We start from the raw sequence: 12,840 nt of genomic DNA, 5'->3' as shown, positions 1-12,840 counted from the left end.
GGGGAGCAGACTGTGCCTTTAGATCCCAGTGACCTTCTTAAAGCAAGTGATGCTGACCTGGGTCTCTAGATCTTGTGATCAGATCTGTAAAGTCACTTGTTTAAGGATACAGTCTGTCACTGGTAGAACTACGGCTTGACCTTAATCTGTGTAACACCAAAGCATGTATTCCTCCATCTCCCCTAAATTTCTATCCTCTAGCCTACTTAACCTCAAATGTTTTACTTTAGCAAAGCTATTTGCCTCCCGGTCAGTCCCCAGTGATCCCACAAGGCCCACAGCCTGCAGTCAATTTGTGACTCTAGATTCCACTCTCAGGCCTCCTAGGGGACAAAGAGGCCCCTACCCTTTCCTTCCTGACCACCAATCAGGTTGGCCAGTAGGACCCAAGGCTGGGGGAGACATAACAGAGTGTTGGGCCTCTGAGGGAGCCAGATAGGCCAAGATGAGGACATGACACCTCCCTACCCCATTGGGATTTCAGACCCAGCCTGGACTCTAGATCTAAATGTAGGCTGAGCTGAGTGAATCCTTAGATCCACACAGCCCCAGCTCAGCACCTGTGCTGGCCCCAGATGAGTCCCGGCCAGACCTCCATTCCCCTTAGTCTGAGCCCTCCTCATGGGCTGAAAGCATACCAGGTAAGGTAAGACTTGGCCCGGTGGGGTCTTGCCTAGAGCAGAGCTTGAAACATAAACCTGTAACGTTGGTCGTGGCTTTTTTATTATTTATGTATTTTATTTATGTATTTAAGATTTTTATTTTATGTGTATGAGTGTATTGCCTGCATATGTGAGTGCACTTGTGTCATGCAATGCCAAGGAGGTCAGAAGAGGGAGTCAGATTCTCCTGGAACTGGAGTTAAGGATGGTTCGTAGCCGCCATGTAGGTGCTGGGAATCAAACTCAGGTCCTCTGCAAGAGCAGTCAGTGCTCTTAACTGCTGAGCCATCTCTCCAGCCCCCATTTTAATTTTATTTTATGTGTATTGCCTGCATGTGTGCTAGTGCACCTGTGTCCTGCAGTGCCCAAGGACAGAAAAGGATGTCGGATCCCCTGGAACTGGAGTTACAGTTGTGGATGCTGGGATTTGAATCTGGGTCCTCTGCAAGAGCAGCCAGTGCTCTTAACCACGGAACCATCTCTCCAGCCCCTTTTTATCCATGAGTTCTACATCCATGAATCCAACCAACTATGCATGGAGAATTCAGTTAGACTTAAAATAGTCACATCTGTCCTGAGCATGTACATCCTTTTTCTCTAAATAATATAACAAATATTTACATAGCATTTATATTGGACTGTGTATTGTACGTAATCTAGAGCTGACTTATAGTATGGGGGAGGATTGGATGGGCTACATGCAAATACTCTGCATTTTATATAAGGGAACTGAGCATCTACAAATTTTGCTATAGGCAGGGTCCTGGAACTGGGAACACTGGGATGACAGAACTTCCATTTTGGAATTCCAGTAGAGCCAGCAGGGGGCGCCTGCAGCCACCTGTTCAGATTCCCCACAAACAATTGTATCCTGGTAGCTTTGATCCAATAATTGAGGATTTCTACCTCAGCCCTGCCCCTGCCTCCGGGTCACTATTAAAGCTCATCCCAACTTATTGGGGCTTTATGTTGTGGCACCTATGATGAGGCATGGGGGCACCAACTTTCTCCAGCTGTAACGAGAGGTTTTAAACAGGATGGTCTCTGAGGTGCTCAGGAGTGTGAATGCCAAGATTTTGTGGGTTCACCAGAGATACCAGGCTTTTAGAGGCCCTGTTTATTCTGAGTCTGTTCTAGAGCTGGATAACTCCAATCTCCATAAAAAGCCAATCCTAATTGAGTGGCCTCCACCCTTCCTTCCCTTGCTGCAGAGTGGCTCCAGATTCTTGGGGAGGGCTCCTGCTGCAAAGGGCTTAGGATTCAGAGTCAACTGGACAAGGAGGTAGCCCATCCGACCATCAGTAAATAATAATTAGACTGCTTCCTAACTGAGGGGTGTGGGGGTGAGACGTGCTCCAAGGAACCTGCTCTATGGAGCCAGGCTGGCCAAGTGGCCTCCTCCCACAGAGAATGAGAACAACCTTCAGGCAATAGATCTGGCATCCCAGTTTTCATAGGGAGAAAATGTAGGGTGTAAGTAGAGGCGGGCTGGACCCTCAGGAATGTCAGATTAGTTGTCAGGCCAAAGCCCATATCCCTGTATAGTTTATTAAGTGGAACCTGAAATGCTACCATGTGGAATTTGAGAGTTGGGATGTAGAAGGTTCTACCAAGAAAACGTTTCAGAAGTAGAGGACATCTCGGCTACTGTGGGCACTTTGCTGGTCCCCACTGTGGGCTTTCTCCACAGGCTGTGCCTGGGGCCCTGTTATAACCCCACCCTGAGCCCTGGGAATCACCATTGACACTGGAGGGTTTGGGGTCATAATTTTGACATCAGTAACCTGGAGCTTTCTGCCCTTCCCCTATAAACTAGGCTCAGCCCAGCAGAATGGAAACTCTTCCCTCTCCCTTTGCACTCAGGTGTCCATTTCTCCTGGAATTTCCCAGACCCTGGGGACCTGACCTTTCCTCTCCCTTCTGTGGCTCAGAGTCTATGACTCAGTTTGTTTAGAATCCCACCCCAGCCCAACTATCCCCAACAGACTTATTTACCTTCCTCCACCTCTTGCATGGCCTGTGATTATCCTGACCCCAGCCAGGCCTCTGTCACCAGCTCTAGGTCCTTCCTGCTGTCTGAGTCTCTTCCTAGCCTTGATGACCTGGCCATCTTTGATCCCTTGAATAATACTGGGGGAGGGGGTGTTCTCTGGCCACTGAACTTCTGCCTCTAGTACTGACACACACGGTCAGATTTATAGAGGCAAGAATACATGTGAATAGTTCCCTGGCTTCTCTATTCATGTCTCATCCACAGAGCTCAGCACTGTTGCCACCACATCTTTTATTTGAGATCTCACTTTGTAGCCCAGGCTAGTTTGGAACTCATGATCCTCCTGACTTGGCTTCTCAAATCCTGGGATTACACTACCACCTCTGGCTTCCACTGGGCACTCTGATGGCTGCCATTTGCAATGAGTGGTGTTGGGCTGCTGGTGTTAGGGAGAGGATGTGTCACCCATCTTATTGGGGCAGGGATGAAGAGGAAAAACTACTCGGGGGGAGGTAGGGGTTATTTGGGCCGGGTCCCAAAGGATCCCCGAGAGTTCGCCAGGTGAGCTTCCCTTATGGATTCCCTTACTAACTAGGCAGGGGTTCATCCAAATCAGTGACGTTCTCATTGGCTACTAATTTCCAGAAGTAAGAAAATTCCCAGGAAGGGGAAGCTGTGACCCCACTTGCACAGGCAATGGTGTATTCAAGTCTCCAGTACCTTTACATAGCATCGCGCAACCCCTTCTTTTTGGTTTGGAGACCCCGAAGGAGAGTATCCGAGGAGCCCCCTGGGCCACACCAGTTCGGCCCCCGCGCAGCCCCTGCAATTCCGAGGAAGCTCCATAGGTGGCGACGTAGAGTAGCGTGACCTGGCGGCAGAACCACGAGCCCCTCTCTGGTCCCAGGCCAGTGGCGGAGGCGGAGAGAGGCGGGGAACGGGGGCGGCGAGGGGCCGCGAGCCCGAACTCTGACGTCGGGGGCGGGGCCGGCGGCGGTGACGCGGGGGGGCGGGGCTGCGCATCTTCTCGGCCAGGCCGGCGATTCATTCAAAAGGCGCGCAGGGTGCGCGACCGGCTCGGGACGCCAGCCGAGCCGGGCCCTGGCGCCGCGTTGCAGGGTCCGAGTAGGGGCTGCCGGCCAGGTAAGGAGGGCGCACGGCCCAGGTCGGCGGCGGCTCGCCAGCTTCCGCGCCTCTGAAGTTCTCTCCCCCATCCCGTCCCAGCGGGGTCCCTGAGCCCCGGCCCCGCGCGTCCTCCCGCAGCGACTCGCCGCGGGCCCTGGCACAGTGACCGGCAGAGGGTACGCGAGAGGAAGCGGCGGGACTTGATGTGGGAGGCATCGGCGGGGCTCGGAGCCACCCCCGGCCCGGGAAACTTGGGCAGACCCCCAGGGCGGGGATGCGGGACGGGACGGCTGCGAAGCGGGGCGCCGGGGGCGGGGGGTTCTAAGTGGTGTCAGCCGGTGACTGTGGGTGACACGGCGCAGGAGGCGGCCTGGGCCGGGCCAACGTGGGGCTGGGACACCGAGCGGTGACGCCAAGCCCCGCGGGCGACACAGAGGGGCTCTGTGTGTCTGAGACAGGCCGTGTATATGTGTGATTGTGTGTGCCAGAGACCCCAGGTCACCGGGGTCATTGAGCATGTATGGCCTGCAGTGTGACCAGAGCGAGAACCGCTTAATGTGAGGAGAGGAACCCAGAATGACTTGGCTCATAGGGTCACAGTGTGCATGTGGGCCAAGTAGTGTGCGTGCTCGTGTGTGTGTGTGTGTGTGTGTGTGTGTGTGTGTGTGTATGCGCGCGCGCGTGCGCGCGCCCCTCAGGACCGAATAAGGAGACAGAGGAGGAACCCGACACCTTCCAGTAGATGAGGCGGGTTCAGAGGTCCCAGGAACAAGGGTCTCTCGATGTCAGGAGTTGAGTTTAGAGAGATGTTTGAACCCAGACATGACCTGGCAGTGGAAGAGGGGGTGGTCAAAGCTGGGTGGCATCTGGTGGGATGGCACCTCTGGCACTGAGGTTAGTCTCAGGTGCCACCCCACACTGTCTCACACACACTGAAGTCCCCAAGACCTTGCAGGTTTTATTCTGTATTTTTGTTTGTTTGTTTTTGTTTTTTGAGACAGGGTCCCCTGTAGCCCCAGCTGTCCTGGAACTCACTATGTAGACCAGGCTGGCCTTGAACTCACAGAGATCTGCCTGCCTTTGCCTCCCGAGTGCTGGGATTAAAGGCTTGTGCCACCACATCTGGCTATTGTGTATTCGTCTTGCTGTCAGAATCTGCCCCTGCTGGGCCTCAGTCTCCCAGTCTGCACAGAGGTATTGGGCTGTGAATGGACTGTGAATCATCACTTTGGGATCCTCTGTTGTTTTTTGGGTCAGTCTCTCCTGTTCTTTCCCTTCTGGGCAGAAGGACTACTGAGCAGGAGTACATATAGGGGGCTGTTCTGCTGAGGACACAGTGGTCTAGGGGTTGTGCGCATGTGCTGGTGAAAGGGCTGGAAATACAGTCCTGTCCACAGCTGGTCAAAGATATGTCAGTCTCCCACTCAAAGACCACCTGGTCCTCTAGATCCAAAAATCCTGATCCAGGGGCTGAAGAGATGGCTCAGCAGTTAAGAACACTGACTGTTCTTGCAGAAGACCCGTGTTCAAATCCCAGTACCCACCTGGCAGCTAACAACTGTCCTTAACTGTTCCAGGGGATCCGACAGCCTCTTCTGTACTCCGTGGCCATTGCACGACATGGGTGCACTTACTTACATGTAGGCATAACACTCATACACATAAAATAAAAATAATAAGACACATTCTGTACTTGGATCTCTCTCGCTTTTTTTTTTTTTTTTTTTTTTGGACTTTTTTGAGTGAGACAGGGTCTCCTTGTAGGCCTAGCTGGCCTGGAACAGGCTGGCTTTGAACTCACAGAGATCCACCTGCCTCTTCTTCCCAAGTGCTGGATTAAAGGTGTGTGCCACCATGCAGGGAAAGGAAACAGACTTGTTCCCTGGGAATGGTTGCTAGTCTAGTCTGGAAGTTCTTGTTTGATCTCCATCTGGGAGAGGCCCCACTCCCACAGGAGGGTCAATGCAGTTCATGTGACTAGTTGGCAATTGGGGGCCCCCTAGCTCAGGAGGTAGCACAGGTGGTGGGGTACCATGACTAATGTAAGTAGGATGTGGAGGTTCTGTTTTCTGTAATCCTCTGAAAAATGTTTTCATTTTGGAGGGGACAGTGCCAGGCTCTGCACTGAACACTGTGATCTGCTGTTTTATTGCATTCTTACAGTAGTTTTGAGATGTGGTGACTGCTCAGAGAACCACAGTAGCTTGTCCAAGATCACACAGAGCCAGGACTGTGCCAGGACTGGAATTCAAGTCTTCTGACCCTGTGAGGTGCTTGGAGAGGATCACCACCTTTCTGGTAACTGATCACGACTTACCTCAACTTCCATCTCGCCCCCTTGAGCTAGCAGGCCTGGGAGAGGTCACCAGAAAGGTCTGTCTCCTGCCTTTTAGAGCCTATAGCTGGACATGGAAGTGCCACTGAAGTATCTAGAGTTAGCAGCACAGCCCAAGGGTCCTAGAGATAATGACCTTTGCCATACCTGAGAGATCCCCACCCCCATCTTTGCCCCACCCATTTGCTGTGGTAGGGTGCAGATGGAGTAACCTTGAACTTGTAGCCTGCCTGATCTGGTTCTCTGTCTCCCCTTAACACCTCTTTTAACTCTGATCACTGCTACTCCTTGGGCTAGAGCTGGGGCTGGGGATCAGGGTGTCCCTCAGTCCTCCCTGGAATGACTGGAGCTGTGCTTCTTGGGGCTGATGAAAATAGCTGTCTTGGTCTCCAGGGGCTGAGCCCAAGTTATTTCCATCCCCAGCAAAGAGGTAGAAATAGCTCAGGGCTGGAAGGAGGAGATAGGAGAGAAGGGTTAACCAAGGGTTAACTTCTTTTCTTGTCCAGCCTTCTGGAGCACCCCCCCCCCCATCCACTCTGTGCCCTGCACAAGCCAAACCTTTCTGGGAACTTGGGCCTCCAGGGATGACAGTGGGGCAGGCTGGGTTTGTGATTGGTGTGGTAGTTGCTGGAGGATCTGCTTGTGTCCGCCATTGATAGGCGACATAGAGGGGCCCTACTTAGAGAGCCAGCAGGCTCAGCCCCATGTTACATAGGAAGAGGCTGGGGTTTCAAGAATGGCAGGGGCATATGCAAGCCCCCAGTCTTGTTCATCTATTTCTCCCCTCCAGACAGTGTGCCTGCTTTCTGCTGTGCCACTTGTTCCCTGGACAGTTGGGCAGCACAGGAAGCAGGACCCCAAATATACCTTTGCTAAACAGAAGTTCCAGCTTTGGCTCTCCTCTCCATGTCCAGGTTCCCTCCACCCCAATCCCCCCAGTACTAGGGATCGAATCCAGGGCCTTGCATATGCTAGGCAAGCCCTCTACCACTAAGCTATACCCACAGCTTTCATTTTATTTTTGTTGAAAGGGTCTCACCAAGATGCCAGTCTTGAATGTAGCCCCAACTGGCCTGGAACTCACTATGTAGACCAGACTGGCCTTGAATTCACAACAATCCACTTGCCTCTGCCTCTCAAGTGTTGGGACTGCAGGTGTATGTCACCATGTTGGGCTTTTACTTTTTGTTTTGAGACAGGGTCTCTAAGTTTCCCACCCTGCCTCAGCTTCCCGTGAAACTGGGATTGCAGATATGCACTACTACATCTGGCCTCTGTGTCCAGATCCCTGTCCTGACTGACTTCTCTGCCTTCATTTTCTCTTTTTAGATTAAAAAAGATATTTTCACTCAGGCAGAGGCAGGCGGATCTCTGTGAGTTCAAGGCCAGCCTGGTCTACATAGTGAGTTCCAGGACAGCTGGGGCTACAGGGAGACCCTGTCTCAAAAAGACCAACAACAAAAAAGATATTTTATTATTTATAATTTTATGTGTATGAGCATATTACCTGCACGTATTTAAGTGCACCCGTGTCATGAATTACCCGAGGACAGAAAAGGGTATCAGATACCCTGGAATTGAAGTTATAAATGGTTGTTAGCCACCACGTGGGTGCTGGGAACCAAACCCAGGTCCTCTGCAAGAACAGCCAGTACCCTTAACCGCTAAGCCATCTCTCCAGCCCCTCTTTTTAGATCTTTAAAAAAAATTTTAAATTGTGGGTATGTGTATGTGTCTATGTGGGTGTGTGCACATGAGTGCAGATGTCCTTGAAGTCTGCCTCTATTTCTGAGCAGAGTTGTTCTAGGGGTCAAGATTCAAGGCCACCCCTGTGGGTATGGAGCAGATTCGGTGCTCAGCAAATCTGCCTTCCTCACACAAGTAAGGGCTTTCCTCACAGAAGGCCCTTTACTCTGGGCCAGCAGAGGAAACCATCCCTTGCTGAGGCCCTTTTGTAGCCAGCATCCTCACAGAAGGTACTGGTCGGGACCCTGTCCTTTACAAGGTATTATGGGCTCTGATACTCAGAGCACAAGAGAACCTAGTTGGTGTCACATAGCCACCATGCGGGAGTCTTTTTGGTCTTTTTGAGACAGGGTCTCCCTGTAGCCCCAAATGGCCTGGAACTCTCTATGTAGACCAGGCTGGCCACAAGCTCACAGAGATCTGTTTGCCTCTGCCTCCCAAGTGCTGTGATTAAAGGCCTGCACCACCACGCCCTACCTCATGCTAGAGTCTCAACACGCCTGCTCTTGCCCAACCCCTGGGAGGGCTGGGGGTTTGTCAGGAATTCTTCCATCAGTTTCTAGTGAAGAACAAGACTAGCTTACCCAGAGGAGGAGGAGGAATTGTCGGGCTGTTCAGCACCTAGCCTGCTGCTGGATAGGAGGTAGACCAGAGAGGAAAGGATTTTACCTGGTATTACCCAGCAAGGCCTGGCCAGCTCCATTCCCCCTCAGGATTGGTGGGCCATAGGAATCTGGATCCTTGGGCAGATCTAGCAGCCACAGTGTGTTAAGTCCCTGTATATACAGGCCAGGCTGGTGCTGCGAGGTAGGGCTGGGGAGCAGAGGACAGAAGCCAGTGCTGCCTGCCTGCTATAGTCTCAGCCTACCTATCTGGTAGTCTGAGGCTACCAGATCTTAGTGCCATGCTCCAATGTGTCATCAGTCCTAGACATAAGCAGGGAATCTAGGGCTTTGGGAAGGTGGTTACTTGCAAGACCCTAGTACCACTAGGCTCCAAACCCGGGTCTGAGGCCTTTGAAGTCCAGAGTTCTTTCCTGGGCCACCCTGGGAAAGATGAGAGCTCTATAAATAAACTGCCCGTGTGGCTGCGAGAGTGTGCCTGGCTGGTTGGCACAGATGGAGGGGGATGGAGGGCCCTCTGTAGGGTCCAAGCACAAGTCTGAGAGAAGGGAGGGGTGCTTCTAGAAGGGACTAAGCTTGACCCTACATATGTTCATAGTGAGAAGGAACCACGGACCCTGCACTGTGCCTAGTCTCCCTCAGGGAGGCTCCCCACTTCTGGCAAAGGTTAAAGGAGATGGAGACTGGATGGCTGAGGGGGTCCCCTGAGAGATGAGGTGGGGGCTGGGCTCGGTCCTGGTTTGAAGGGTCGCTGTTAATCTGTGTACTCTAGATCTTTCTCTACATCATGAGGTTAGCTGAATCGATAGACACAGTTGCCCCAAGTTATGGGCAGGTGGGGCTGGATGTAAATTGAACTGTCCCTGCTCAGTGTCCTCCACTTTCCTGACTTTGATTTTAGCTGGTGTGGAAGCAGGTGCAAACAGGCCTGGATCAGAATGGGAACCTGGGTTCTCCTAGGCTGCCAAGTCTTACTTTGGGTTCCTCAAAGTGAACTTGCTGCAACCAAGCATCTGGGTGGCCTTGACTGGACACTGCTTGGTTTTGAGCCTGGCCCTTGGTGAAACCGTGTCAAAAATTGGTGTTCCTTGCTTAAGTGAGATTCCTCAATATCCCACAAGGCAAGGACTAGCACCCCCTTTTGCTTAAGAGGACCCCAAAGCTCAGAGAGGGTAAATGACCTGTTGAAGGTCACAGAACCAGAGCTTGAGCCCAGGTGGACTGCTCCAGAGCCCAGCCACACCCCCTTCTGGCCCCATCATTACATACATGCTCACCCAGGCTTCAGCACAGTAGCTCTGGGCAGGGCCTTATTCCCAGCACCCAAGCCTAGGGAGTTGGAGAGTAGGCAGGGGGCCTGTTGTCTCTTTAGTCTGTCTCTAAACTTCTGCCTCAACCAGCCAGCTTGGAATGATGGGGTCAAAACCTATGCTAAGCAGCCTCTAGGCCTCTGGGCTCATTAGTGATTCAGTATTAGGTGTGTGGCCTGGGCAGACTAAAGTGACTTCTGGGAGGGGGAAGTAGTATGAATGGGGCTGACTCCGTGTCTTCCAGTACCTCCTGGGCCCCTTGTTAGCCTGTCTTAGGGCCAGAGGAGGCAGCCCAGGGCTGGCCCGTGGTTCTGAAAGGTTGGGTTAAAGCAGGCCCTGGAAAGCAGTGGGGATGCTAGGCATGGGTAACAGGCAAGGGCTGCGTGCTGCTTGCCCCTTTTCCAGGTTGGTAAGCTTTGTCACCTTTGAGACCAGGCTCTTTTTATTATTAGTCCATTTATTTTTTTAAGGAGGGGTATGCCACATCATATGTGTCAAGATCAGAGGACGCTTGTGGTACAACTTGCATAGAGGTCAGGACCAACCTACTGTGTAGGTTCTAGGGATTGAACTCAGGTCATCAAACTTGGCAGCAAGTGCCTTTACACACTGAGCCATCTCATCAGCCCTAAACCAGGTTCTTAGAGGTTACTACTCAGCCTGTCAGTTTCTGCCATTGTGGAGAATGGAAACCTGTGTTTGAGGGGTTCAGCAGGACTCAGCCCGAGAGGAAATGGGGCGTGCACTAGGTGCTTAGTGAGGGGTTATTGGCAAGCTCTAGCCCTGTCCCAGAGGTAACTCCCTGACCCCAGACACCCTTTTCTCTTAACACCAGACTGAGCCCAGGAAGGAGGGAAGAGAATGTATTTGTTCCCTACTCAGACTGGGAGGAGCTGGCCAGATCTGGCTGCCTCAGCCTTTTTCTTAGTCTTTAGGAGCCAATTAGCCACTTCAGCCCTGCCTGCCCACCTTACCATCTGAGCTGCTGAAATGCAGGCCCAGCTGTCTGGGGAGCAGAGCTGTGCCCAACTCATGCTGCCTGGCAGTGTGGGTGGTGCAGGACTCCAAGGTCCAGCACTGGAGAGGCTCATCCCATGGTCCAGCACCTGAGATGCTCACCCCATGGTGACCTAGAAGGTCATGGCTGCCCAAAGCTGGGGGGAATGCGGGGAGTGGGGATATCCTCGCATAGCCCCGAGCCAGCTTATGTTTATCTCTGGGCCCCCAGCCCAAAAGCAGCCCTAGAAGCTTCTCTTCCTGCTTCTGGGAATTCCCAGAGTTCCCAGTCTTCTTGCTGCTTTTCGAACCCAGTGCTCTTTCCTAGCACAGACTGGCACAATATACAAATAAGCTTAGGTGCAGGCAAATATCAGAGGCCCTTGAGATTGCCAGGTGGGGACTATACCTCCCCCAGGGCCTGCATCAGTCTTTCTAGAAGACCTTCAGTTAAGCTACTTTCTATGTGAGTGACTTTCCCTAGCCTCAGCCATCAGATTGGCAAGCACTCTGAGAACATCTACCTGCAGGGTCAAGGCTAAGCTTCAGGGTGGGGAAAACAGAACTGAGGCAGTCCTGGGCTCCATCTCTGCTTTAACACTTACTGGCTATGTGACCCCCCACAGGTGACCTCCCCCAGCTTCCATTTACTCAGGTCTGGAAAGGGAATGCCCACCTCTCCTGAGGGGTAGAGGTGAGCCAGGGTGAGGAATAGTCCCTGGTTGGGGTCAGCCCCCTTCTGTTAGAGAATAAGGTAAGCCTAGCATCCCTCACTGCCACTCAGTGTGGGCACTGCCCTACTTCAGTCCCAGTTGCCAGGGAACCACTGGGTCCCTTGCTAACCTGGATTTCTCTATTGATGTTGCCTTTGTGTGCCTGCCTGGTGTGGCCACTGCAGAGGGAGGCCTGTGTCCAGCTGTGTTTCCTGGTAACCCTCTCCTCTGGAGCTGTGGGAGGTGCACAGGCTGGGAAGCAGCCTTCTCACCTGCCCTGCTCTGCCCCAGGTGGGCCCTGATCCCACATCCCTCTCCCTCAGTGCTCTCACTTGGCTGGCAGCCTAGCTTACCAGCCTGCTGAGAGGCAAATCACTCAGTGCTTCCCTTCCTGTGCTCAGCTTTTCAGGGTTCCCATAGGCCCTGGGAAAGTGTAGGCTCAGCTTGTAGCCTAGATGCATGACCAGAACTCTTCCCACCCACCTACTCAGACTCCTACAACCTCCCACCAGAGTGGCCCACTGGGCATCTCCTGTGTGCCTGGCTCTGTGCTAGCCACTGAACATGAATATGAAAGCACCTGTATTTCACACATACTGTTCAAGTGCACCCTTCCCTTTCTATCATTTACACATGGACAGACTGAGGTCTGGTTAAGCCTAGTGCTTGCTTATTGAGAGCTTGCTCCATGCCAGTCCTGTGCTGAGAGCTAAATGTGAATTCTCATTTCACCCCCACGTGAGCCCTATTCATGGGGCTCCACAGCTAGGGAAGAGCAGAGCAGGTTTGTGCTCAGTGATGTCCCTGAGCTAGTGGAGGGATTCAGAGCCAAGTTCAGACCCGTCCTGCCCCTGGGCTCCTTCACCAGCAGCCCAGGTGACCCTCCTCTGGCATGGCTGGGTGATCTACTGAGGACACCTCTTCTGCCCCTCATCCCCAAAGCAGCACATACTTACCCAGCATGGTGCTGGGCATGGAGGACAGTAGCTGTGGTAAGGCAGGTGCTGGGCAAACTGTGCCAATGCTGAGAGGGGGTGGTGGTTGGGGGAGGCTTCCAGGAGGAAGTGACTTTGAGCTGTGCTCTGGAGGAAGAGTAGGTGTTAGCCAAGTGGTAGGAGGGGTTTCTGGGCAGAGGAAACAACAGGTAATGCATGTGTTTGTGGCTCGGAAAGAAGCTTCCAGTGACTGGCGGATGTGTGTGTGCTTGTGTAGGGATTGGCAGGGGCACGTCAAGACGCCATTTGATGGTGAGGGGAGCTGACTCTGGACACAGCCACATCTGTCAGGACACCAAGGCTGGCGGTGGGTTTGACCTAGAGGGCAGAAAGGTGCACTCC

General features: G+C 52.8%; 2 protein-coding genes across 4 annotated transcripts in view; both read left to right on the top strand.

Moving 5' to 3' along the window:
* Positions 1-12,840, top strand: part of Relt (RELT TNF receptor) — a 29,023-nt gene that overhangs the window by 6,065 nt on the left and 10,118 nt on the right. The window contains exon 1 of one of the 3 annotated variants that reach the window (XM_029555898.1): positions 3,691-3,798. The exons of 1 other annotated variant lie outside the window; for it this stretch is intronic. The gene's annotated coding sequence lies outside the window, so the exon portion shown is untranslated. Of the gene's footprint in view, positions 1-3,690; positions 3,957-12,840 lie in introns of those variants that run through there. One more of the 3 variants, XM_008852723.2, reaches the window with a different exon arrangement.
* The window catches only part of Arhgef17 (Rho guanine nucleotide exchange factor 17), an 80,354-nt gene that overhangs the window by 64,475 nt on the left and 3,039 nt on the right, over positions 1-12,840 (top strand). The gene's annotated exons all lie outside the window — the stretch shown is intronic.

Source organism: Nannospalax galili, unplaced genomic scaffold (genome assembly GCF_000622305.1).
Source record: "Nannospalax galili isolate Female #2095 unplaced genomic scaffold, S.galili_v1.0 scaffold686, whole genome shotgun sequence".
Taxonomy (NCBI): Eukaryota; Metazoa; Chordata; class Mammalia; order Rodentia; family Spalacidae; genus Nannospalax; species Nannospalax galili.
The sequence above is the reverse complement of the archived record's forward strand: the minus strand, read 5'-3'. Positions and strand labels throughout refer to the sequence as shown.